The sequence below is a fragment of the Rhinopithecus roxellana genome, chromosome 9 (genome assembly GCF_007565055.1).
Source record: "Rhinopithecus roxellana isolate Shanxi Qingling chromosome 9, ASM756505v1, whole genome shotgun sequence".
NCBI classification, from domain to species: Eukaryota; Metazoa; Chordata; class Mammalia; order Primates; family Cercopithecidae; genus Rhinopithecus; species Rhinopithecus roxellana.
Window position 1 is genome coordinate 88,785,254 of NC_044557.1, and position 25,609 is coordinate 88,810,862.

A 25,609-nucleotide genomic window follows, 5' to 3' on the forward strand; every position below is an offset into this window, starting at 1 on the left:
TGCAAATACACCAATGTAGTGTTGGGAAAGATATTAACAGGTGCATTAATAAAATGTAAATCTTAAATGGGAAAGACATGGGAGGGAATATTTTTAAAAGCAGCACTTTTATGATAGTTGTATTAGTCTGTTCTCATGCTGCTAATAAAGATATATCTGAGATGGGCAATTTATAAAGGAAAGAGGTTTAATTGACTCACAGTTCCACATGGCTGAGGAGGCCTCACAATCATGGCTGAAGGTGAATGAGGAGCAAAGTCACATCTTACATGGTGGCAGGCAAGAGAGAGCATGTGCAGGGGAACTTCCCTTTTATTAAACCGTCAGTTCTCAGGAGACTTACTCACTATCACGAGAACAGCATGGGAAAAACCCACCCCCATGATTCAGGGTCCCTCCCACAACACATGGGAATTATGGGAGCTCCAATTCAAGATAAGATTTGGGTGGGGACACAGCCAAACCATATCAATAATCAAAAAGATTACTTGCTTAAGAGAGCACATGCTTGAATGGGCCCCTGAGATAAAATCCTACACAGCTACTTCCTACATGAATAACTTTATACATCCTTGACAAATTATTTAAATTCTCTGTATTTCAGTTTTTTTCATTTTTTTAAATTAGAAGAATGTCCACCTGAAATAGAGTAATTCTCAATATATATTAGCTATGTTTATTGAAATAATCTTTCTCAAGGCTTTATGTGCTCTCAGAAGTTTGGGTTCTTGGAGCCTGATCAACTTGCTGTAAGTGCGTGTGAGATAATGTATGGGTGAGTACTAGAAAGAGAGAAAGTCCAGACACATGAAAGCTATGGTTTTCATAAATGCGGAGGTTGACGGATCTAAACCCATTGCCTGGCAGCACATCAATGGAAGATCAAGATTTAAAGCACTTGTCAACGAGTTCTTTAGTTATATTGCGGAATACCCAAAGGAGTCATGGCTTCCACAAACCAGGCAGCCACCTGCAGGCACCACCCATCAATCCCCCTACTTCTCCTCTCCTGCCCTGCCTCCCACTGGGGCATGCCTCAGTGCTTCTATCTGCTGAAACAGCTCTCTGATTAAGCCAATGAAACCACCTCTGGTGTTCTCATGCCATGGAGTCCAGAAGGCATTTGCACAGCCTGGTTCTTTTTGGCAAACGTGCTTTTCATTATAATCACTATTTTCTGTATTGTTCCTTAGTTCTAAAATAATTTAATAAAAGAGATCAAAATTCAATTTTCAAATGTTATTAAATTTAATTAAATATTTTACATATTAACTAAAATCTGCACCCACCAAACAGAAATCTTACATCTCACAATTCACACAGTGCTTCACTGTAGTGAACGTTAAACATAAATGAAACCAGCAAGCAGTCACTAAGGACAGCATTAGGGCTGGCGTGGTGGCTCACGCCTATAATCCCAGCACTTTGGGAGGCCGAGGCAGGCGGATCACCTGAGGTCAGGAATTTGAGACCAGCTTGGCCAATATGGAGAAATACCATCTCTACCAAAAAAATTACAAAAATTAGCCAGGCATGGTGTCAGGCACCTGTAACCCCAGCTACTGGGGAGGCCAAGGCAGGAGATTCGTTTGAACCCCGGAGTCGGAGGTTGCAGTGAGCCCAGGTTGCATCACTGCACTCCAGCCTGGGAGACAGTGTGAGACTCCATCAAAATAAATAAATAAATAAATAAATAAATAAATAAATAAATAAATAAAGATAAAAAAGATAGCATTGCTCATGATCTCATTTCTTTGTCTTTTTCTTTGCAGTCTCTGTGCTCTCAACTTCACCTTGAATCCCCGGCGTTATGCGGCACATGGGACGGGTACATGAACCGCACCCAGAGCAAGCTCGATGATTTTGAATCTTCACAAACTCACTCTTGAAACCCTTAACAGGTGTCTGAGTCCATTGATATCAGGACCTGACTCTCCAAGAATTCTAAGAATTTAACCTCCTTAGAGAATATCATGTTTATTTAAAGAAAAGTAATTCGAAAGATGCACTAATTTGAAGCAAAGCTATGTTGTGACTGTGTATGTGTGCTTCAAAAGCAACAGCAGCAGCAGCGGTTGTGTACAATTTGAAGAAGATAGGTCGTTTTATATTTGTTTTGTTTTGAGAGTGCTTTATCACTGATGGTGTTTAGAAAGTCTGATACATTGTAATAGAAACGAGCGACTGACATTGGGTCAGTGTCATTGTTTTTACATTTCCACAGACAGCGAACAACCCATGGCCAGCCCCTCAGGACAGACCACTCCCACTGCCTGGACTGGTACATGCCTGCTCCCAAGTTTCCTTTCTGCAGGGTTGCAGCCCCTGTCTGAATTCCCTGCTGAAGGATGGAGAACTATTTTCTAGTTTACTTAATGCCTCATTTGATCCTCCTGGCGTGAACAATTTGGCAAATGCCTAGAGCCTCTGAAAATATCTCTTGAATATTTGCAATAGCTTCCGACTTCTACTGGCTCGCCCATGTTACCTAGGTCACCAGAATGTGGTAGAAAACTGAGGTTACACTATCCTAATCTGCCTCCATTTTATTTCTGAATCTGTCTCACTACAAAATCTCTCCTGTTCTACAGTTACAGACACAAGTTGCGATGCATAAATGTAGAGAAATGTACTGATTTGTGTGTGTGTATGCATGTGTGTGTTGGGTTGGGGGCTCAGATGGAGGTGGACGGGAGATTGCAATGCATCAGAAATGGCCCCCTTGACATCTCCATGACCATGCCATTCCACAGCATATGGGAGAAATGTCTCTAATGCCTGCATGTATATTTCTATACATGCATCCATAAAAACTTAGTTGTTTGCTTTCACTCCAAGATGCCAAACATCTGGGTATATAAAAAAAAATGATGAGAATAAAAAACAAATGAAAAGCAATGAATTTAATCACAGCTTCGTTGTCATCTATGTATGAATGAGAGCAGCTGTCAGGGCTGTGATAAGAATGTGACTTTGCTACCAGGATAGACACAATGTCCTTCTCCTCATTCCTCACTCAGTCTTAGCTTTCTCTGGTTGTTATTCAGCTTCAAAACCCTCAGTCTAGGCATCATTCATTGCAGTTTTAGAATTTTCAAAGAAAAGCCTTCTGGAAAATTTTTATTTTTAGCCAGAGAGAAGCAGGTGATAACCTTTAAAAATAAGTAAATGGAACTGCTAGAAACACACACACACACACACAAACACACACACACACACACAGGAAATAAATTATTTTGTTCTCTTTTTTCTTTGTTTTACCATTTCCCTGAAACTTTAGCATTTTTTTCTGTGATTTATTTTGTCTTGTTAAACATCATAAGACGACATCACACCATATATGTAGGAGAGGAACAGAGTCTCTCATTATGCCTGGGGCACCTGAGATTGTCTCAGTTGTGCTCAGGAGACCAAAGGACTGTCTACCTGAGAAACACTATAAAAGACTAATAGTCTGAACCATAGTTCAAAACGTATTTTAGTGAAGACATTTTAATTAAATTTCTTTTTTTTTTTTTTTTTTTTTTTTTTTTGAGATGGAGTCTTGCTCTGTCACCCAGGCTGGAATGCAATGTCGTGATCTCTGCTCACTGCAACCTCCCCCTCTTGGGTTCAAGCGATTCTCCTGCCTCAGCCTCTGGAGTAGCTGGGTTTATAGGCACATGCCACCACACCCAGCTAATTTTTTTGTATTTTTAGTAGAGTCAGGGTTTCACTGTGTTGGCCAGACTGGTCTCGAACTTCTGACCTCGTGATCCTCCTGCCCTGGCCTCCCAAAGTGCTGGAATTACAGATGTGAGTCACTGCAGCCAGCCTAATTTTCTTAAAATGACATTATTCAGAGCCAATATGTTCATGCCTCTTAAAAAATCTTAGATATCTTTCTGTCTTGAAAAGTAGTAGATGGGGTGAAACAAATAGTAACTGGGTATCTTCGTTTGAATAATTTCATAATTATTTCATTTAATTCTCACTATATTCCCATTGTCTTGATGTGTATGTTCATGTTATATAGTTGGGGGGGAATTGAAGTTCAGAAAAGTGAGAGAATAAGGCCTAAACCACACCACTTGATAGCTAATCTTGGTGTCAATGAGCTGTAAAAAGATACAGATAGACTGTCATAGGCTTCTAGTCAAAGGAGAGATAACATTTTCCTGTTGTAGAGGAAAATGCTCTATGGAAGGGATGGTTATTTAGTCTTAACTCAGAAAGCTTAGAGGGGTTTGGTCAGAAATGTGGGGAGGAAGATTTTCTAGTGAAGAAAATAGCATGAGGGGAAGAGGGAAGAAAAAAATTATATGATCCATCCTTCTGGTTCATTTTCCTCCCTCCTATAGAACCCTTCACTCCCTCTTCAAGAGTTACAACCTCAAATTTCATTTGGTGAATTCGTCCAATCTGAGTCCAGGATCTCCTGGTGAAATGCAGTGCCCTCTATCCGATTTGGATATGACTCCCCTGCTTCTCAGCCTATGAACAGAATAATACAAGTTGTCCATCTCCAGACTCCTACTTGATACATGATGGCAGAACCCAAAAAGGAAACCCATAGTTGTCATTTGCCTTCAAATTAGGGAAAATAGGAAACATATAGCAGTTGATGTTCCATGGAATTTCTAAAGTACCTTGTGGAAGGACAATGGAATGGTCCAGTTTTCCTGTGTCCTGGGGAAATTCATTCATTAGACTCTGGTCTTTCTCAAAGAAAAACTGGTCTATTGTTCCATTTGGTTCTTAGCTCTGGGAATACATTTTCTTTGTTGGCCACGTCTGAAATGGATTTTAAGGAATATGCCTTCTTCGGGAAACTTACAGTCTATAGAGTCTGCTTTCTGCTTCTGGGAGGTTTGCAATCTGAAATTATTTTACCATTTGGAAAATCAAAAGCCTTTTAAATCCTTGCGTGTGTTTTGCTTGAAAACACAGGTCTTTCAAATACACGGTATGCTTGTGATCCCCTTGCTAGCTATCAGTCCAATGCTTAGTTAACCACAATCAAAGTGGGCATGATTCCTGGGCACGGTTCCCAAACTTGGCTATTTGTTTTGTTTTAGATATTTTAAAATCTTGTTTTCTCTCATATTAATGGCAGTAACCTTGAGAACACCAGGAGGAACACGTGAGAAGTTCGCACTTTAATCACATCCATGCCCTGAGTCACTTTGTTTAACAGAGACGTTTTGCCAGAGTTTTGTCACTCACGTCCTTTTAAGATATCATCTCTTCGACTCTAGAAACAGTCAGGCTTTCTAATTCAACAAGGTCCTGAGTGTCTGGATTTTCTTTACTTAGCTTTGCATCAGCTTACACATTACCTGGTTTTTGTTTTTTCCCCCATATTGACCATGAATATTCTGTTTTCCAACCACAAGCTCAACAGTTATATGATATGATTCTCAAGTTAACAGGGCCTACGTGCTTACCACATATTTTGCTAGTTTATATCATGCATTGGCATTTTCCCAGCCTCTGATGTTCCTGTCCTTTCTGTCTACTGTGGTGACTGCTGAGACTGAAACTGTTAGAATTTTGTTTTTGCCACCTTGTGATTCAAGGTAGCTTTCTCTATTGTCTTAATACTAGCTATTGTGACAAACACACATACATCAATGATTTAAAAAAATAAAAATGTATTTGATGCTCCTGTCACAGCCTGTCTAATTGAATACTGGTGAGTGGTCTACCACGTAGTTATTTAGAGATCCTGAGCCCTTCTACTTTATCTTGTGTCTTGTTAAAATCCTCCATGGGGTTCTGCATCCAGCCAGCCAAAGAGCTGAAGAAGAGGGATCAGGGAATTCCCTGGAGAGTTTTGTGGTGTGCATCCTGCCTGTCCATGCACATTGGCCAGACCTCCTCATACTATCCCAAGAGAATGCAAGAGTTCTGGCAAACGTAGTCTTCCTATTTGTTGAGGACAAAAGGAAGTAATTCAAAGAGCATACAATATTGGCTCTGCCAAATGAGGAGTCTAGGGTATCATCAAAGCTTCAAATGGAAGGGACTGGGTATTGCAGAGACTGCTACTACTCATCCATATGTGGGGTTTTTTCCTCCTCCCTAAGCACACAGGTAGACTACACTTACCAGCCTCCTTGAGATAAATTTTGTACCATAAAACTGAGATTGAGCTTTGTGCTGAAAATGGTACAATCTATGTGCTGAAAATGGGTTTGAAAATGACTGCAGGGAGTAGAATGCACTGCCACAGGATTTTTTAAAATGTTGTGTTAAACCACTGACATTTTAATACACTGATAAACATATCCATTACAAGAATGAGGCTGGAGCAGGCGCGGTGGCTCTCGCCTGTAGTCCCAGCACTTTGGGAGGCCGAGGTGGGCTGATCATCTGAGGTCAGGGTTTGAGACCAGCCTGGCCAACATAATGAAACCCTAACTCTACTAAAAATACAAAAATTAGCTGGGTGTGGTGTTGGGTGCCTGTAATCCCAGCTACTCGTGAGGCCAAGGCAGAGAATCGCTTGAACCAGGGACGGGCAGGTTGCAGTGAGCCGAGATCATGCCATTGCACTCCAGCCTGGGTGACACAGCAAGATCTGTCTCAAAAAAAAAAAAAAAAAAAAAAAAAAAAGAAGAAGAAGAAGAATGAATGAGACTTTTCCTATCAATAATGATGGACACATCAAGTGCATGAATTTTGCATCCTGGTTAAAAGACTGAAATTTGGAGTCAAATATAGATTTGCTTCTCAGTCAAAATTTTCTGAGAAAAAAAGATAATAATGAGTGAAGCCACATTTCACCATCTGATTCTTCTTTTGTTTTTTTTTTTCTTGTTACTGTCTTATTCTATTTCCCAATACCTTCTGTTTCTTGATATTTTGTTTTATAAATTAAGTTCTCAATACATACTGTAGATTAAGTTATTGGCCATCATCCTTTTTATTATTTTTTCTTTTTTCTTTTTATTTTTTTGAGGCACAGCCTCACTGTCACCCAGACTGGAGTGTAGTGCTGTGATCCCAGCTCATTGCAACCTCTGGGTTCAAGTGGTTCTCCTGCCTCAGCCTCCCAAGTAGCTGGGACTACAGGCATCCACCACCACGCCCAGCTTTTTTTTTTTTTTTTTTTTTTTTTTTGTATTTTTAGTAGAGACGGGGTTTTACCATGTTGGCCAGGATGGTCTTGATCTCCTAACCTTGTAATTCACCCACCTCAGCCTCCCAAAGTGCTGGGATTACAGGCATGAGCCACCACGCCTGGCCTGGTCACCATTCTTAACTCTCCTGTAATATGAAGCATTATACATCCACCTCCTTACCATGGTCTGGTAACAGGTGAAGGCTACTTCTTTTGTCTATGGCTTTGAACTTGGCAAATGGGTAATTGCAAACATGATGCAAGCGGGGGCTTCAAATGTGTTTGTGTGATTTCACCTGCCGCTTTGTACTTCTGTCATTGCCATGAAAAAGTTATGCAACATTTTCCCTTCAGCCCAGAAGAATAAGAGAAGTGGGCCAGACCTGGTTCTAATTCACAGCCTGGAGATGTGTGCAATTAGACCAGCCAACCCCTGCTGACTCACAAATAGGAAAGGCAGAAATAACTTTTGTTTTCTTTTAAAAAAAAAAACACCTTTGTAAGTCACTGGATTTTATACTATGATTTTTCCAAATACAGAGATGTTATCTCTCTACTTTTTTTATCCTCCAAAATAACATCTGCTCAAGAGCGAACCTTTTATTTTTTTCCATCTCGACTGCCTTTGCCTTTCACCAAATATTTACCCAGTGCCTAAAAGGTATCATGGATTGTATCAGCTGCAATGAACACAGGAATGAATGAGGACATGAGGATGAGTTGTTGTTGCTGTTGTTTTTGAGATTATCAGTAGACTGTGGTGACTTTACATCACTGGATGTGTGCTTAGCAAAGTTTTGCCTTTCTCTCTTTTCAATGCCAAATCCACTCAGTATGAAGGACCATCTGTAGCATTTTAGAAAGAGCCTTGAGAAATATACTTCTAATGGCTTAAATCTTCAGACTGCCTTTACTGTAACTCAGGGGGGAGAGAGAGAGAGAGAGAGAGAGAGAGAGAGAGAGAGAGAGATCAGTGATCTCTCTGGAGAGTTTTGTGGTGTACATCATGTTCACCGGCCAGACTTTGTCATATGATCCCAAGAAAATGTAAGAGTTCTGGGAAACGTAGTCTTCCTGTTTGTTAAGGACAAAAAAATGAAATAATCTGATGGTCATACAATATTGGCTCTGCCAAATGCAGCGTCAAAGCTTCAAACGGAAGGGACTGGGTATGGCAGAGACTGATACTATTTATCAATATGTGTTTTTTCCCCCTTCTTCCCTAAGCACGCAGGAAGACTACAATTACCAGGCCTCTTGAGATCGTTTTGTACCATAAAACTATGTTCTCTCCTTAGGAGGGGACCAGGGCAAAGCTCATGGTGCAGTACACCCCTCAGATAAGCACACTGATATTGCTGACAGAGACGTGCTAATACCTGGTGAATCAGAACAGAAAGTTGGCACACATCTCAGCTCTGAACGTGAACGAGCGTAATTGCGATTCACTGGTGCATGAACATATATATTAGAATGCAGATGGACTGAAAAATTGGGTTGATACTTACATCTTAACTTACCACCAAGTCAAGTTGACGAAAGAGAAAATATATTTTCTTGAGGCATTTGTTTAATCAGTATCTCTGGGCTTCCAATTCTGAGTCCCTGTGCCTAAGCTGCTACCAGGTTCCCACCAGCAGTTCTGTTCTTTTTTAGCAGAGGGAGTTCATATTTATCTACTCTGATGCTTACTTTCCTCATACACAGGAAAGACCTGTCAAATAATTAAGTATCTCTATTAACACATTTACCTTATTGTGTTTTATTTTGCCTATTTTCCTCCAGGGAAAATTCACACACCACACACACACACACACACACTACTATTTCTCATTGTTTCATAAGCAAAAAACATTTTGCCTCTGATGTTAAAGCTTGAAGTAGGTGATTTTGAAAATAAATGTATGAGTAGAAGATTGTCTTGCAAAGAGCCATGAGATGGATAAGATTTGTGAGAGTAACCACATTTATTTCCAAAAGAAGCTCTCATTTTTAGCTTCTGTTGAAGTTGATTTACTTCTGAATACATTGAAAGATAAGCAATATTCATGTAAAGTAAATAAATAAATAAATGTTTTCAAACACAATTGTGAAGTAAGACACTAATATGAAAATAAGCTGGAACTAATACAAGCTATGTTTTTTTCCCCATTATACCCTAAAACTACAAACTAAATTACACAGTACTCTTTAATCTCTGAAATTGTCCAAATTGAGGTAAACAATTCAGAAAGCCTCATGCATAATTTATTAAGGAGTTCACAGTGTAGTGTATTTGCCCTAATTCAATAACATCACACTATTATAATTTGACTTTTAATATGTTATGGTTATTTATTGAATTTTTAATTAGTCTCAAATTTGCTTTCTGCAGATTCAAAATTCCATTTTAATGAAAGAACTGGACAAAAGGGACTATTTTAAATCTCTGTTGGCTTTTGGAAAGTCTTTGGGAATGGCACCGAATGACACCGTTTCCCTGCACATACACACACTCCCATATGTGCCAAGGCCAAAGACGGCATGAAGGCTGATGTCCAAATGAGAGGAAGGCTCCTGCAAAATTTGAGGAGAGCTCTCTGGTCAAAATTCTGTTCTAGGAATAATTGTGTGCTTCATAGGAAATGCTCAGGCTTTTACTGAATACATTAATATTCTTGGGAAATTTTTTTCTTTATTTTTTCTGCAAATAAGTTGGAATTTCACAGCAGGAAATAAGGCAAAGTGGGAGCTTTGTATCATAAACATATAATGTCAACAAATAGGGTACCCATTTGTACCCATTACAAACCCTGCATTATGAATTCAACATTTTCCTTTTCTACTTCATACATTGGTGATGTCAGTTTATAAATAAAAGTATGACTGGGCATGGTGGTCCATACCTGTAATGCCAGCACTTTGGGAGGCTGAGGTGGGTGGATCACTTGAGGTCAGGAGTTCGAAACCAGCCTGGCCAACGTGGTGAAACCCCTTCTCTACTAAAAATACAAAACTTATCTGGGTGTGGTGGCATGCCCCTGTAGTCCCAGCTACTCAGGAGGCTGAGGCTGGAGAATCGCTTGAACCCAGGAGGTGGTGGTTGCAGCAAGCTGAGATCACACCACTGCACTGCAGCCTGGGTGATAGAACACGTCTCCAAAAAAAAAAAAAAAAAGGAAGTAAATTTATGAAGAGTCAACCTAGCACCTGGCGGGAAGGTAGCAGAGTTCTTTGTTGTTGCTCTAAAAAAGAAGTTGCTAAAAGATAGTTCATTTTTGTTGCTATAACAGAACACCAGTGACTGGGTAATGTGTAAATAAAATTAGTTTGCTTCTCACAGTTCTGGAGGATGAGAAGTCCAAGGCCAAGGGTCCTGCATCTTGTATGGGCCTTTTTTCTGAGTCATCCCATGGGGGACAGCAAACAGGGACATGCAAGAGAGAGAGGGAGAGAGACAGAGAGAGAGAGAGAGTGTGTGTGTAATGGGGCTGAATTCATTCTTTTATCAGGAAATCACTCTCATAATAGCTAGATGATATAGTTTGGGTATTTGTTCCCACCCTAATCTCATGTTGAATTGTCATCATCAGTTCTGGAGGTGACGTTTGGTGGGAGGTGGTGTTTGAGTCACGGAGGTGGGATCCCTAATGGCTTGGTACTGTCTTTGCAATACTGAGTGAGTTCCCACAAGATCTTGTTGTTTGAATGTTTGTGACATTTTTATAGACTCCCCATCCCAACAACTTTGTCTTGCTCCTGCGTTCGTTACGTGATGTGCCTGCTCCCTTTTCACCTTTTGCCATGATTATAAGCTTTCTATGGACTCCCTAGAAGCTGAGTAGATGCCAGCACCGGGCTTCCTGTAAAGCCTTCAGAACCATGAGCCAATTAAACCTATTTTTTTTTTTAATGAATTACCGAGTCTCAGGTGTTTCTTTATGGCAATGCAAGAACAGCCTAATACATGAGCCTACTCTCATGATAAAGACATTAATCCATTCATGAGGGAAGAGAAATTATTATTTAATCAACTCTTGAAGTTCCCACCTTTCAATATTGTTGAATTGGGGACTAAGCTTGCAAAACGTGACCTTTGGGGAACATATTCAAATTATAGCATACAGATTTGCTGAATGACCCTAGAAAACATTTACTAAGTTTTTAGGAAATAAACCAAGAATACACGTATACCTTTTATTTCAAAAGGTCTATTGCTTTAACTTCCATCTTTAAAAACCCAGTATCACCAACCCATGCAATTGTAACTCCTTTAGGGCATACTCGGAGATTTGTCTGCTCTCTAATAACCTTCTATCCCCTACCCAGTTAATTTCATATCCACATGAAAGAACTTCCTATCATTCCACCTCTCGTGCGTATTTGCCTAAAATTCTCTCGTCCTTATTTCTGGAACTGAAGGAAAAACAGCCAAACATCTAGAGCTCGGTTTTGAGTCCCTTGGTAGAATCAAACAAGTTGACATCTGTGTGATCACAATACTTTGCATATCTATCGCTGGCAGTAGTTTCCATATCGTGTCATGGTCATTCACATAAAAGGATAAATGCATCGTTAAATGTTGAGCTCCTTCAAGATTCAAGATATCCACATTTGTATCAGCAATGCACAATACAGTACTTTAATATAGTAGTTACTTGGTAAATAGCTGTTGAGTTGAAATTTAATGTGGGTAAGTGTATATGCAAAGATACATAAAATTACAACATAAGATTCAGAAGCAGGCATTTGGACTTACATACTAAAACATACAAACTCAAAGGAAATGCACATGAAGACTATATAAAGTAGGCAAAAACAGATGGTTAAAACTTGGAGAAGTGACCTCCTGGGGTGAGGTTCTGTAATTTTTTGTATCTATTTGCTTTCCAAAAGAAATTTCTCTCAACTTTGCTCCAATGATCAACCCCCAGTCGGAGAGAAAAGGCACCATGGTGCTGGTTAAAACAAAAAGAGGAATCACCTGTATCTGGCCAGAGGAAAGAGGAAAACTGGAGCATGTAGGAAAAATTTGAGATTATTGATAACTATAGACATACGTCTGCTAAATCTACAAATGAACCAAAATTGCAGGCTTATTTCTGAGCTATGCATGTGTAAGAGAGACCCAAACCAGTATAACAGAGGTTTGGCAAGCTGAACTGAGATTTGGACAGCTGCTCAGTCTCCAACTTACTCCAGGATTACATATGCAGGGAAGACACCCAAACCAATGTACCAAAAGCTTAGAAAGCAGAAGTAAAATCAAAAGTAAACACCTGTGTCTCACACCATTCCCTGAGCTATGCAGGCATAAATCAAACCCAAAGCAGCGTAGTAGAGTTAGAGATATGATTGAGGTTTGAGCCATCACAAAAAGAAGATGAGATGGAATTCCCAATCTGAATCTATCTGGACTGATTGCCTGCTAGAAGAGAACATTAACATCCTCTATGTGATTATAATACTACCTACTATTCTCACAATGTGACATTCACAATACCCATGTTAAAATTCAAAATTACTTATACACAAAAAATAGGCCAGGTATGGTGGTTTATGCCTGTAATCCAAGCAATTTGGGAGGCCAAGGCAGGCAGATTGATTGAGCCCAGAAGTTTGAGACCAGTCTGGTTAACGTGGCGAAACCCTGTCTCTACACAAAATACAAAAATTAGCCAGGCATGGTGATGTATGCCTGTGGTCCCAGCTACTTGGGAGGCTGAGGTGGAAGAATTGCTTGAGTCCAGGAGGTTGAGGCTGCAGTGAGCCAAGACTGCACCACTGCCTGAGCAACAGAACAAGACCCTATCTCAAATACACACACACACACACACACACACACACACGTATATATATGTATTATATATACACACACATACATACACACATACATACACACAGACACACACATACACATGAAATAAATAAAAATAACAAATTTTCAAGTGGAAAAGCAATCAATAATCAAATGATGCCAGCCTCAATATGACTCAGGTATTAAAATAATTATAAAAACAGAAGAACTTTAAGCCAGCTATTGAAACCATGTCCTATGAGGTACAGAGCTATGCATTCAAATTCATATGAAAGAGGTCAGGAGTCAAGAGATATATTTTTTAAGTGAAAATTTTGAGCACAGATATACAGAATTTAAAAGAAAAGTTTACTAAATGAGCTCAATAGCAGAATCGCTAATAGAAGAGAAAGCCAGTCAATTTGAAGATAGGTCAATAGGCATTATCAATTCTAAATAATAGACAAAAATATTGGGGAAGAAACAGATCTAAAAATTCTGCGGGAAATTTTAAAAATGTCTAATATACATACCTTTGGGGTAACAGAAATGGAGAAAACATAGGAGCTCTGGAAAACACATCTAGAGAAAGAATCCCCCAAAATTTTACATTTATCGTTTTATAAAAGCTCAGTAAATCTCAACACAATAAACTCAAAGTTAATCATTTTTATATACAACATATTAAACTGCTAAACATCAAAGGTAAGTATAAAATGTTGAAATAGCTAGAACAAAAGACAAATCATGTATTACACACAGGAGATGCTGACTTGAATGATTGTGAATTTCTCATCAGAAATATGGAGGCCAGAAGAAAATGAAATAGCTAAAAGAATCAAAGAAAGCCATGTTACAACAGAATTCTACATTCAGCAACAATATTTTTCAGAATGACAGTGAAAAATAGACCTTCTCAGATGAAGGCAAACTAATGAGGTTTGTAGGTGTCTGCTTGAGTGTGTGCATATGGAAGATTTACATACATTTCTACAAAGGTTTTCAGAAAATATAGCAAGAGTGATCATTACTTAACTGTTTTAAAAGACCTGCACAACTCTAATACCAAATCTGACAAAGGCATTCAAAAAAGACAATTACAGACCCACATTCTGTACTTTTATAGGCACAAAACAAAATATTACCAAATAGAACCTAATAATATATATTAAAAATTTAATATATCATGATCAAATGGAATTTAACCTAGGATTGTGTGATTACTTTAATGTTAACGAAAATTCAGTCAATAAAATTTACCATATTCAGAGAATAAAAGGTTCTTTTAAATAGGTACATAAAGAACATTAGACAGGATTTAACACTCACCTAAAGTAGAAATAGTAAGGAAATTCCTCAAAGTTTAAAAAAGGCATACAAGGAAAATTGGCAGCAAACCTTATGGTGAGAGACAATTGTTTCTCTCTGATTTCAAAAATAAGGCAACTGAACTGTTTCCTCTCGTTTTGGGAAAAAAAACCTCTTCTAGTCAACCTTGCACTGGTAGTCTCAGAGATTTCAAGGAGTTAAGATAAAGAAAAGGCGTAAAGATTTTAAAGGAGGAAGCCAAATGGTCTTTATTTGCAGAAGAGATGATTGTTTACAGAGAAAATCCCAAGGAATCTAAAATTAAAATAAAATAAAAACCAAACAAAACACGAAACCAAAACCCTACTCAACATTATTCATGAATTTAGATACACAAGGCTAATAATTCAAAATTGATTCCATTCTTACAGAGTAGCAGGAAAGAACTGGAAATTAAAATAGTGGCAATTAAACTGTCCCAGTCAGTATGGAAGATGGAGTGACTGACTCTTTAAGTGAATTAATTTATTTTCAAAGAATTATTTGTTCATTAACATACTTTTAAAACATATTTTGTTTTTAAGAGGATCAGATACTTAAAGAAATGACTGAATTTTGATATTTGAAAAGATACACATCTGCGTCCTCTTTATGTTGTTAAGAAAATCTCTGTATTAAAAATGCCACTATAGCGTATTAGAATATTAGCATGTGCTTAATCCTGCACCCATTTTGAATTTTGTACTATTAAACACACTTGACTAAGTCTGAGGAAACCTTAGCTACAGGTCTGATTCTGAAATGGATCCCCTGTGTGCCCTTACGATGGTATTTTATTGATCCTGGCTTAAATTTTCTTAGTGAAAATATGCACACTTGGAAAAGATATGCTTTAAAAAGTTTTTTAATATTTCAAAATTAAAATATTTTCACATTATAATTCTTGTAACTCTTGTTTCAAAAATTGATGTATTGCAGAACTGTAAATTGTAAAACGTGAATGTATGGTGTTTTTTTTTTTTTCATTTCTTGATCTCCAATTCACATTCTCTTCTTTTCTTTGACAGTCTCATTAAGACTTTACTCTATATCATCCCCAATAATTTCCTTACAAGCACACACATGCTTGTAAGGAAACTATTTAAAATCCTTCAAAATACTCTATCATTTGTTTTTCTCAGTGAACATCTAGACTTCAGTATTTATTTCTAACAGTGATAAATGTACTAAAAATGGCTCACTGAAACTAATACATGAATATCCCTGATTTTATTTCTATCCACATTCTACCGATCTTTGAAGCTCTCATTCAAGTGAGAATCAAACTTACATGGGAATATATGAATAAATCAATAACCTCAAATCGTATTCAATCCAGACTGATTAGGTGTGTGTTTTTGTTGAAAATGTTAGACATCTGTGATAACGTATTTAAATCCAACCTTTGTGTCTGTAGTGATTGATCTTCTTCCTTCTAGCTGATGAGTCTTTTTTTGCCTTTGAAAACAATGATATTCCAGTTTTGTTTTGTTGCAGTTTTTGTTTCCTGGGTTTCTGTTGTTTTTAACAGTAGCCTTTCCACTTTTCTGGAAGACTTAAAGAATACGGGAAATGAATCTGAAATTTAAAGCAAGGGCCACACTTAAGAAACATACCTGAGTTTCAGGTAATACAGGGATGCTTTAAGAGCTTATTCACGTGCCATTGCCTAGTATTCTCTGGACACTTCAGTATATTTCTTGAAGATCAAATCCTCACTCTACTCCTTAATTTACTCTTCTAAACCAGGTTTTTGTAGTATATTTATAAAGTACCTTTAATGTCAAACGAGCCCCTGTTCTCAACTTCATTATCACAAAAATGCCAGTACTTCTGTAGCAAGAAAATCCAATTACTTATGACTAAGGTATTTGGATGAAAACAACAAAACCAACAACTGTTAGTGGAAATGAGGCTAGCATTTTGTATGATCTCACAGGGGTTCTGATAAGACTGTGTGAGTATAGAAAAAGAAAACCAAAAGAGAGACAGCTTTGCAATGCTTAGACCACAGTCATCTTATTTCTTTTTTTTTCTTTTTTGGCTTTCAAGACCTGCATCAGAGAGGGATTATTCCAAATTGTGCTTTCTTTTGAATTAATCTGCCCGATTTGAAGAAAATGAGGGAAATTAACAAGGACCGAGATAAGAGGTCAGTAACAGAAGAGCTCATTTTTAGCGTATTTACTTAGTAGAGGGTTTTGAGCAGACCACAGGGTTTTGAAGTAAGAAGGATAGCTACTGAACAGTCATTTGACCACTTGATATGTCCCTCAAGTAACCCTCACATCTCTCATCAGTGAAATAAGAAAAATAATAGCCACTTCAAGGTGACATTATTGAGGAAATACAACTAATTACTGTATGCAAAGTTGTAATATAGAGTAAATGCATGTTCTAGAGGTGTAATAGGTAGTTTTGTCATTGAAAACTACCTAGTATTTTAGAAAGAGAAAATACTTTGGAGTAAAATAAATCTATATTAGGATCCTGATCTACATTGGCTGGCTATTTGACCTTGGAGACCTGATTTCCTCATTTTGTGCTTCAGTTTTCATGTCTGAAGAAATAACAAGTTTCAGCTTAGAGGTTGTCATGAATGTAATGAAACTGAATGAAATTTCTGGTATACAGTCATCACCATAACCTTCACATAATCCTTTGTGTTTTTAATATCCTTCTTCATTTCTTTATTACGTACAGATAAGTCGAGCTTAATCAACTAGTAAAAGGTCCAGTGCAGTGAATAATTCTCAGAAAGCTCCTTGCTACAAGTAGATCTTATTACTGTGTGAGTGCCAATCCACTTCTATTTGGGAGGACTAGTTATCCAAACACCCCTTTTCCCCAACTCTAACAAAAGAATGCCCAGAGTACTGACCTTCTTACACTCTTCAAGCTCCATGAGCCACGCTACCCTAGTCTGGCTTTCTCTTACTGAACGTGCCCATAAAGAACCCCCAACATTAACTTATCCATATGATAGAGACTATTTCAGGGACCAATTCCAAGAGAAACAGATCTTCCTAAAAACATTCCTGAGTTATTTATTTGTGAAACTCTCAAAAGGAAGTAAGTCCTTCAACTTTTTCCCTGAAGCTGATGTTAGGAAAAGGGACTATTTATTTTCCAGAGCCTTCCAAGACTAGCTTTGTAAGTAACTGATTTTAACATGCGAGCATCCTATTGTATGCCCCTAAGGTTCTAATTCTATGATAATAAAAATGAAAATTTTCAGTGTATTCATCTAAAATTTTAACACACTAAATTTTAAGCTCTTATCTCAACATCTGATAAGGTTTTGAATATTCCCTGTAAACGTCTAGATTCTACTGCTAGGTAGATACTCTTTTGGATTTTCTAGCAGATTTCTTCCTCTTCCAACCAAGAACCTGAAAATAACAAATCTTTTATAATTCCACATGACTTTCATCCTGAATACATTCAACACCCTCAAATCATATTTCTTTTTAATCTATACTGGTTATTTCTCCTTTTATGAAAGCCAATGGTAATTGATAATATGATAGAATGGGGTAGATACCACACCCAGAAATAACTTGAGTTTTAACTTGAAGCAAAGGCAAACATGGCATATCAATGGATCCTCTTTATACCTTCCATGCTCTCATTTTAAAAATCATGACTTAAGAATACCTTTCTCAGAATCCTGCCTGGATTTACCATAGGCATTTTCCAAACACATGACGTCTTGATTTAAAATGATTTCTAAGGGTATTGTAACTCTCTAAATCTTGTCAGTCCATTATCCACTTCTAAGCAGTTATTTTTTTTTTTTTTTTGACTGCTTGCTTCTAGACGGCAAGATCATAGTTGCAGTATAAAGAGCAGGCAAGGATACATGTGCAAAGATATGTACACTCAGGATGTGCACTTATCTGACAAACCGTGTACAACTTGGCAAAGGAGCCACTAGGTGGGGGTGTTGCCCTGCATTCTAGGGCCAGGAACCGTCCCATGATTATCCATTGCACTATTGTTAGTGCAGAATCGACATAGCCTTACCAAACAGGTGCAGGAGTTCTTGTCTAAGCAGGTGAGTTGATCAGTAATTTCCACTCTGATAAGGATCACATATTTTTACAAAGAATATTAGGCATGATAGATATTTTCCTTGCCAAACGAAGTACATACATTTTTCCTATGGAAAATATTTCCCCCCAACACTCCCCACACCAAGACATATCAGTGATTTATTTTTCATAAAACTTTAGTCTCCCTTGTGAAGTGTGGTGTTGGGCACAGATCTCTTGGCCTTTACATTTGCATTCACTTTTATTATAATCCTAAGTCGGGTATTTTACATGTTTATATGAGTTTCAGTCTTGCCGTAAGTATAGATGAGGGGTTTGGAATGTATTTTTGCTAAGATGGCATGGAAATCTGAGGTGACTGGCCTTTCAGCTGCCATCTGCAGAACCTGCAGTCAGGCTTTAGGCTCTGCTACTGTACCTCTTTTTGCTGCTGGCCCCATGTGCCAAGGACTGTGTGGGGGGGTAACTTCTTGCTGACAGAGCCATGGGTCAGTGGGTTTGGCCAGATGCCATCCTTCATAAGGAAGAAATGGCAAGTACAGAGCATTTATTTAAATAGTGCTTCCAACACCAATATTATGTTAGGAACATATGTAATTTAAAATTTTCTAGTAGTAATATTTATAAAAAATAGTAAATTAGTTTTAAAATATACTTATGTAAACTAATATATATATAAGTGTTATCATTTCAATATGCATTCAACATAGAAACTTACTAATGAGATAAATCACACACTATTTTTCTTTGTTCTAACCCTTAGACACCCATGTGTGTTTTTAATTTCTAGCACATCTCAATCTGGATGTTATATTTTCACAGGAAATATGTGATCTGATTTTAGACTTCATAAAAGTTGCAATGGCAAAAGTAGATCCATATACCCAAGAAATCACAAATATAATTAAATGTTTTCCAATAACACACTGAGTATTGGTTTTTTTTTTAATTTAAATTAAATTAATTCAATTTAAGTAAGACTAAAATTTCAGCTATTCAGATGGACTTGCCACATATCAAATACTCAATAACTAGGAGAAGCTCGAGGCTGCTGTATTTATGATTTAAGGCACCAAGATATGCTGAAAGTAATCTCAGTGGATCTTGCTATAAAAAAAGAAGACAATCATTTTATAACCTCCTAGGGAATTTGCTAAACTGAGAACTATCGTACCATTGGCATAGCTCTTCTCTTAAACATAACTGGGCATCTTTTGAAAGCAGATGCCCTACATTTATTACCATTTTATTTTTTCCTGATTCTAGATCAATATATGGCACACTACAGGAATTCCATAAATACTTTTTGATTTGAATTAAATAATGAAACTCTTCACAGATATAACAAGTTCTGTGAAAATTATATAATTCATTATTATTAATATGTTCCTGGTATTTATCAAAAATAATTACTAATTGATTGGTATTGAGCTAAGTAAGGTCTCCTTATGACCCCAGTAATCTCAACTCAAAGAGAATGCTCAGACATGGCCACAGTCAGCTCATCTCCTATTGCTGAGAGACATTAAGAAAAAGAAACTTGCATTTTATTACACTTATATTCTTCCCCTGACAATTACCGAACTTTACGAATCTCAACCTTATTACATTTGGATAGGAGCCAACTGTCTTCAGGAAATGGTACTAAAAATTAATGATGGTGAATTGCTGAAAAAAAAAGTGGTGGAAAGAAGACATATGGTTAATGATGACATATTATTGCAGAAAAATGCAGTAGTTTGCACAAGTTCTGGTGACAGGGATTGGAGTGGGAATGCTGCTAACTCAAGTGGCAATGTTAGGAACCACGCAGGTCCCCTCGAAGCTGCTTTGTGAAACTGCTCTTCCCTTATGATCATATTTGATATGCAACATTACTTCCTGGTTGCTGAGGTTCAGCATGTAATGGGGCTTTGTCATAAATGGAGAGAATTGCAGGGAGAGACGTCTTTCTCCATTTCCCTTAAATTCAATCTAGCTGTGTATGAGTTGAGGACAAACATATGGAACATTTGAGCACCCATATACCGAGCGCACCACCATGGGTGCTGAGATGACTGTGTTATTAAATTTCTTGCCCAGAATAGTGAAATCGTTCTAACTGTAGTTCAGAAAATAATGAAATTTGAATGGAAGATATTCTCTTTTTTTGAATACAGAAATGTTGTCCATCCCAATTTTTATCAAAGGAATGCTCCCTCGGCATGCCATATTCAGACACTTTGTTTTCTAGAGTGTGGATAAAAGGCACTTTAAATTTATTTTGTAAAAAGAAGACAGAAGAAATAGAATTCAGCCTCAGCATGTGGAATTTTTTAAAACTCACACACGCACTTGGCCCTGTCCATCTTGCATTCCCTATAAATCTTAAGGGAGTGACTTGCTCAGATCCCTTAACTGTTAATAGGATTGAAATTAATTTAGCCAAACCAAAGAATAGGCTTTTGGGGACAAAAGGATTATTAGAGTTGAACTGGAGTTAGGAATATAGATTGCAGAAATAACCTTGATCTTCAGTAAATCCACAGTCAATCCTACTTGAAGCTTCCTTAAAGGACGTACATAAAGCAGGAAGAATGACCAATGTATCAAAGAACATATCATTATTAGCAAGCCTAATAGCCAAACTTCAAAACACAGGTTTGAGTCTCAAGAGCTTACCAGACTGTTTGTGGGATTCTTTCTAGAACCAGGTCTAGGTCAGCTTAAACTCAGGATAAGTGGGCAGAAGAAATACACATACACACATGCAATTTCTGCCACTTGGAGATGTGGTCCAATCAATGTACTACAGTCTGATCAGTATGAATAATATGGATATTTGTGGGGAAGGGAGATGAAAGCAGAATCTCTTCTGTTTCTGCATGGTTGATAAATGTAAAAGAAAGCAACTTTCTTCAAATCATACTCCAAATTGCCACGGTTTATAATAGAGAGGAGATTCAACAGAGACTAGACAATTCTTACTCTCACCCTAGCACTCCAATCTCAGCTTCCTTTTGGGTCTGGGTTGAGTATAGTGGTTTTAACACTGATTCTTTCTGCCATGTATAGTCACCCCGACCCTGCAGTGGGTGCCATTCCCTCCTCCCTATTTCAGCCCAATTACACATACATTTTTCCTTTGTATATTCAACAGAGCTGAGAGGAACCACATAGCTATCTCCTTCATGAATGTGTCTGTGACCCTCTTTTGGAATTAATTTTTTCCTTAGAGAACTTGGCTTCTTTCAGATATAAACCATACTGTAGCTTCACTTGCCCTGGAAGTCATTTATAAGAATGCTGCCTTCCTCGCCTGACATTGAGCAACTTGATGCTATGCTGTGCCTTGCTGGATAGCAGCATGATACAGAAAAACAAAAACATGCAACAAAGGAAAATATAAAAGAAAACCTCACAAAAGTCTGCAACTTATTAATACATAACCTTGGGCAGGATGAAATTCATTCTATTCCTCTTTCTAAGGGTCGTAGCCATAGTACTAACTTCATAGTTTCTTATAAAGAGTTGAATACATTTTTATCTCCAAGGTCCTGTAATATAAAGTTATTAATTCAAGGTTTTTGATTGGCTGAAATATTGGATGAATAAACAATTCATATCAGTGTCTAAAACTTCTATTAAATCAAAGCAGGGGTATGTATTTATTTACTTATTTTAGAGACATAATTATAGATGTATATGCAGTTGTAACAAACAATCCAGAGATAGCCTTTCTATACTTTACCAAGTCTTCTCAATTGTCGCATGGGTGTAATAATTTAAGATAGTAGGGAGGGCTCAAGCTCAGTGAAATTTGAATTGAAATGACATGTATTAGGATTCAGAGTGGTGATCTTGGCTTTGGCATCTTTACGACTGGTCCTCACCAAGTGAGTAATAAAACTTCTGTAAAAACAAGACAAGCACATTCTTAGGACCATCTCCTTTTTTAAGTTACCAGCATGCTCCAGCTGCACTGTCTAAGCCATCTTGTGATTTGTATTCAAGGCTTAGGCTGACCCAGAGCCCAGTAGGGGGATTGGGAAGAGCACATTATTGTTGTTTTCCACTCCAAGGAACTTGATAAGGTGTCATTAGTAAGCAGTGGCAAGAAATGCAATTCCCCATCCCCGAGTTGCAGTTCTGCAATACAGCAGAAAAGCTGGTTTATCAGGACTCTGGGGACTCCTCTAAGGGCACAGCCTGGAAACATGTTCTGGAAAATTCACAGCCTTCCCTTCTAGAGACGTCCAGGAATGAGACAGCCTGGACCCAAGTAAAACACAGCAGCCTGGGAACACTGCCTCTGTGTATTGCTCAACAATATGTACATAGTGGTTCTGGTTTAGATTTGGTTAAGTAAGATGCTAGTTCCAGTGGCTTGTTTGGCCAACACCCATCAAACTCCCAAATACCTGGCATCCTTTAATTATTCAATCAAAACCTGTTTACCTTCTCCATGGCATGTTCCAAAGCCTCACCTTGCCCCTCAGCTTCACGTTTCCTTCCAGTCTCCTTTTGAATCTCTCTTATGACTTCATCTGTTCACAGGAAATAAAGGCTTTGGGGCACACCTGCCTCTCCTGTCTGCTGTTTCCCAACAATGCATGTTCCTATCACCTGGTAGCAAGGTTGCTTTATCCAGCTCTCACTGCCCGTGTTCTCACCATGCTTTCATGTCATATTGGTAATGAGGGACTGCCTTGTGTGTTATAAAAGGTGTGGCAACCTTCCTGGCCTGCACCACTATGTGCCAGTAGCACCCTGCAGAATTCAGAGGATCAAAACTGATGTCTGACCTGGCCAGAAGTCCCCTGGGGAGTAAAATCGCCCTCATTTGGGAGCCACTGTGGTAAACTCATCTCTTTTATTACTATCCTTTCTTGTCTTCTCAAACATTTCCCCCCACCATAGGTTTACTTTGTTTTTTTTTTCCTCTCATATTTCTTATGTTTACTGACTTCATACGTGTATAAAGTATACAGAAACTTATGAGTTACTCCTAGCTGAAAATAAACGAACAGCAAAACAGCACAAAAGAAAACCCACAAAAATCTCACTTGACCCTGTGAGTCTGCTAGGTATCGGCCCCTCACTTTCAGATCCTTTGCCTCCAAGCACAATCTGCTGTACATACTTGCACACTCTGTCCTATCTAATCTCGTTTCTGATGCCACCACTCTTGGAACTGTTCTGCCATAGTTATTATTGGTTGCTCACTTGCTAAGTCCTATGGAAATGTCTAATTTCTCATGTTTTACATGACTTCTGCAAACTGTCCCACTGAAAAGCATTTCTCTTCACTCACACACATTTTATACACATCTTCAATTCCTTTACTTCCCAAAGTTTTGGTCTTAAATTTTGTGCCATGGTTGTGTATAGTTCATCAAATCCTGTGCATGCCTCTCTCTACCCTCTCATCATTGTTTCAAATTATTCCTTCCTGGGTCGATCAGCCTCAGACTGTCCATTCATGTGTGGTGCATGTGCATGATGCATTGATCAGGTGTTACTGATACATGCTCATGTCATATTAACAGACATGAAACTATGTCTGTGAATTGGTTCATTCAGCTGCTTCCTCTTTGTCTATGACCAACTCATAATTAATCTTCTTCACTGGCTCCTTTTCATACTTACCTAGATATCATACGTGTGTGCTTCCACCATCCAATCATATTTCTACTCACCCAGTATCCTCCCTGGGTAAGTGAAAATACTCGCATAGTTTCTGCAACCTTGAAATTTTCTCAAATGCTTCTCTAGTCAAAGTATCCTTCCCCAGCCCCAGGCTCAACTTTCAGAAGCCCTCTAAACAAATATCACAAAGACCTTAGCTTGATACTTCAAATAAAAATATACGAAATTAAATTAATTATATCTCAAACTATGGGTCCCTCAACAAATACACAAAAAATTAAACTAGTTATTTCTCAAACCATGGGTCCCTGGATAGACAAAGAAGAAAAAGAAAGAGAGGAAGAATAGGGGAAGAAGAAAGTTTAAAAAGAGAAAGAGAAGGAAAAGAAAGAAGGAGGAAACATACATGTTTCCTATAAATAGTTTTATTCCCTTATATCCCTTATCTTAAATCCAATCGGCATTACTGAGAATCTGAGCATCTGTCTCAGTTTCTCCCTTTGTAAAATTCCTGTTAACTTGAGTAGTTACCAAGTCTTTTACTACCACCTTCTATACCTCTGATATGGTCTGGATCTTTGTCTGTAACAAATCTCATGTTAAATCGTAATCCCCAGTCTCGGAGGTGGAGCCTGGTGGGCGGTGATTGGATCATAGTGGTGGATTTCTCATGCATGGTTTAGCATCATCAGCTTGATGCTGTTTTCTCCATGATAGTGAGTGCGTTCTCTTGAGATCTGGTCATTTAAAAGTGTGTAGCACCTCCCACCTCACTCTCTCCTGCTCCTTCTCCTGCCATGTAAGATGTGTCTGCTCCCTGTTGGCCTTCCGCGGTAATTCTGTTTCCTAAGACCTCCTCAGAAGCTGAGCAGATGGCATCATCATGCTTCACGTATGGCCTGCAGAACCGTGAACAGGCTGTATAGTAAAAGCCTTTTTCTTTATAAATTACCAGTCTCAGTAATTTCTTTATAGCAATGTGAGAAGAAACTAATATGACCTCTTTTCAAATTACCCCCCTTTCCTTCATTCCTGGTATATGTATTTTTAATTCAAGCATGTTTCACCTCTTACTTAGTACCTGCATCTTCTGTCTCAGATCTCTTTCTGCTCTGCTGTAGCATCTATTCCAAAACTCAGGAGTAAGTACATCAATTCCCATGCTATTGTGCTATTTCTTTTCCCGTACGACAAACACAAGACTTCTAAGCATGCCCCATAAACCGCAACGCCCCAACTCTCACCTTGGCGATTTTATGTCCTACAGCTCCACAATATCTCTGGCTATACACTCCAGACTATGTGCTGAAACAGAGACAGGTCCTGGTCCCCATGTCACCATGCCTTTGCTGAGTTCTTTACCTAAATCCCATGCAGCTTGCAAGTCTCTCCCCTATCTTTGAGAATATTCTGTGGAATTGCATTTCATTGGAAAATCTTTCCTGATGGCACCTTCTCCCCACCCTGACTTTGTTCTCTAAGCTTGCACATTTCCTGCACATAAAACTCACTAGATTATAGTATCTACATATCTTTTTCCCTCTATTGCACTAGCAGCTCTTAAAGAACAGGGACTATGCACTATAAACATTTCTATCCGCCGACTTTGCAATATCCAGCATTTAGTAGGTGATCAATACATTTTTGCTGATAAAATAAAACAAAATAATATAATTCTTAATTAACTTCTTTTGTTTT